We start from the raw sequence: 3,044 nt of genomic DNA, 5'->3' as shown, positions 1-3,044 counted from the left end.
ATTGTTATAAAAAGGTATGGTGTTTGTCTCCATGATGACAAAAGCTATCAGACGGACGACGTTTAATATAGACTCGATCCGAAGGTCGGGAAGCTCCGGATGGAGTAGTCATTAGACGGCTAGGGAAGACTCATGGTCCCAATTTGTTTCCGTATAAAATACTTTCACGGTTTCACCTGCTCAAAAGTTTACCCTAGATACAACTGTGTTTCCATGAATAGTACATTCAACGATTCAAGCAAAATCTACCGTTTTCAAGGAATCAAAATTGTTTTCGTGTGGGTTGTTATGCTTTTGAGTGGACCAAACTTGCACTCTTCCTTTCTTTCGATTGTGTTTTATTGTTTTGGGGTGATAATGTTGGTGTTTTTGATCTCCGTTAACCCTATTAATTCTTTCCGCATCAATTTATACAGAAGCTGTAAAAGTTCTATCAGAAATTCGATCTCCGTTAGCCGTGAAATTATTTCTTTTGCATTAGCAGAATATTTCTATACTGCATAACACTAAATTATTCATGTATTATATCTAGGTAATTCCAATTTGTTTTTTTTAATCTTCTAGGGGTTAGTTTTCTTCTTTTTTTTTTATTTACGTTTGATTTTGATGATAAATTTATAATTTACTCTATCTTTCTTTGGGCTTTCCCTTCAATTCCAGGGTATGAGGATGGAATACAACAATAGTATGAAACAGAAGGAGCGGAACCGGATGAAGAACCGGTAAACTAGAATAATAAGAGGAGGGATCTACTAGGGGATCGTGAACAAGGTGCTTAATCCAATTCATGGCTCTTGAACTTTATCACATCCTTGATAATGGTAATATATAGTCAGTTAGATAGTTGTTGTTTAAATGTTATGCTTTTTCTCTATTGGTCTTTCAAGCTTATGGGGTGTACTTTGATTCACATGTTGTACTCTATTTTAGTTAAGGTTGGTTCTTCAAGTAGGGTTAAAGCAGTAATTGAGTCCATGACTCCATGTTGATGACTAGGGGAAACATGTATAGATCAATGTTTTGGATCATTCAGCTCATAGCCAAAAACAATATAGTAGAACATATCTCCTTGGTGCTCCTTACTCACCTGATGTTACAAGGTTTTGTTGTTTCAGTTAATCTTAACTTTACTTTAGTTGATACGAAGAAAAATTATTGTTTCCTAATTTTTATACTTTCATCTTTGGCAGGTTCATTTGCTTCGGTAACTAATAGGTCTCGCAACAACTATGGTCTCGATGAAAAGTACGAAGTTGTAGCATTGTAAAAAAGAGAAATGAAGAAGCATAAGAGACGCTAAGATAAAAAGAAGATAATTTCCTATGATATTGAAGTACTTACAGATAAAGAAGTGGGAGGGTGCAGTAGAAGGATTTGAGAGTTGTGAGACGGAAGGTGTGCCTGATGGTAAGGAACTACATTAAGGCTTTAAATTCAAGGAAAAGAAGGAGACAGGGTTATATACAAAGTTATCAAAATGTTGTTAAAACGAAGACTCAAGATTCCTAATGTGTAACAGAATTTTATTATGCTTAAGTTTCTAGCTACGTGTTTATCAGATTGTTCTCTTCGTTCTTAATTTGGGCGGAGCACGGACAACGACAATCATGGAAAGCTTTATCGAAGTCTTTCAAATTTAATCAGTGATATGTATTTTTCCTTAAATAATTTCTTGCACCGGTTATGGAGGCTATTTTAAATGCGGAGAGAAGTGGTGGGCAATGCAAAGACATGTCAATCATGGTAAGCTTTTCCGACTCTATGTTTAGTAACTTCATTAGCAGGGCAGACTTCCCATTGGAAGGATATCTCTACATACATCGTTCAGAATATTAATAAATACTACAGTGTCTATGGTCATCTACAACTAAATATGTTAGATTTACGTTCAAAAACTTTCTTTGCAGCCAAATTTTTCGTTAACAAAGATGCCAGTTGCTTTGGGGTTGGTTACAAACAAAAAAGCTCTTCCGAAGGGATAACCAGTAAAGGTCTTAAATTATTATCAAGGGACCTGCGTCCTGTAACGGTCAGAGATTGAACATCCTGATGAGGAAGTCCTGCATTTCTGTCAGATCTCATTTGTTCAACAGTGTGCAGCTACAATACTTCTTAAATCAATCCAGATAAAGGTCTCAACTCATATCATCAAGGTGCCCCAATGTTGTCATTTCTAAGCTTGAATAATATTTTTTTTTTCTTGAAAATTGCAAAATGTGAAACACTTAAAAGAATTATGCCATATTTTGGAATACTTGGATCTTAGTGAACCGATTAGTTAAATTTTGCTACAGTAACGGTTTGTAGATGTATAGTCATCTACTTTTGTAAAAATTTACAAAATTGCAAGTTAGACATATATTCCTTCTTTGTCGCATTTTTATTATAGGATTTACGACACTGCCATATATTCCTTCCTTGAATAATATTTTTTTTCTTGAAAATTGCAAAATGTGAAACACTTATAAGAATTATGCCATATTTTGGAATACTTGGTTCTTAGTGAACCGATTAGTTAAATTTTGCTACAGTAACAGTTCGTGGATGTATAGTCATCTACTTTTTGTAAAACTTCACAAAATTGCAAGTTACATATATTCCTTCCTTGATGCACTCCACAGAAAAAATAGGGTTGTAGGATCTAGCTAATTTGAACTCTAGATTTTCTAATCTATGGTCGGGATCTTTAAGAGCCTGGTTGATTTGACCGGACCAATAAAGCACCAGAAACACAAGTCTTAGCTAAGCATTAGGTCGTTCCTAATGGTTGGGGTCGGACGATACAAACAACTTAAAAAAATCGTAGGGAAAAGAGAAATTACAGATGTCTCAGATTTCTTTTGTAGTTATCTTACTATTACTGTATATGAGGATCCTGTGATATATAAGGAAAGCTCATCCAGAATGTGTACAAATTTTACCAAATGTTGTTGTTCACAATAATATTTTGAAAATAAAACCACTAGCCATAACTCATAAGCATATTAGTGGAATAGGATTTTATTGGCATTTTACTCTAGCTGTCTAGCGATAATGTGGATTTT

The 3,044-nt window shown here is 34.5% G+C and overlaps 1 long non-coding RNA gene across 1 annotated transcript; it reads left to right on the top strand.

Moving 5' to 3' along the window:
* Positions 1-206: 206 nt before the first annotated feature.
* LOC113277553 lies at positions 207-2,368 on the top strand. The gene is made up of 4 exons (XR_003324982.1): positions 207-532; positions 661-821; positions 1,191-1,743; positions 1,908-2,368. It is a non-coding gene; the product is annotated as an uncharacterized LOC113277553 (long non-coding RNA).
* Positions 2,369-3,044: the final 676 nt, after the last annotated feature.

Source organism: Papaver somniferum, chromosome 5 (assembly GCF_003573695.1).
Source record: "Papaver somniferum cultivar HN1 chromosome 5, ASM357369v1, whole genome shotgun sequence".
Lineage (NCBI taxonomy): Eukaryota > Viridiplantae > Streptophyta > Magnoliopsida > Ranunculales > Papaveraceae > Papaver > Papaver somniferum.
The sequence above is the reverse complement of the archived record's forward strand: the minus strand, read 5'-3'. Positions and strand labels throughout refer to the sequence as shown.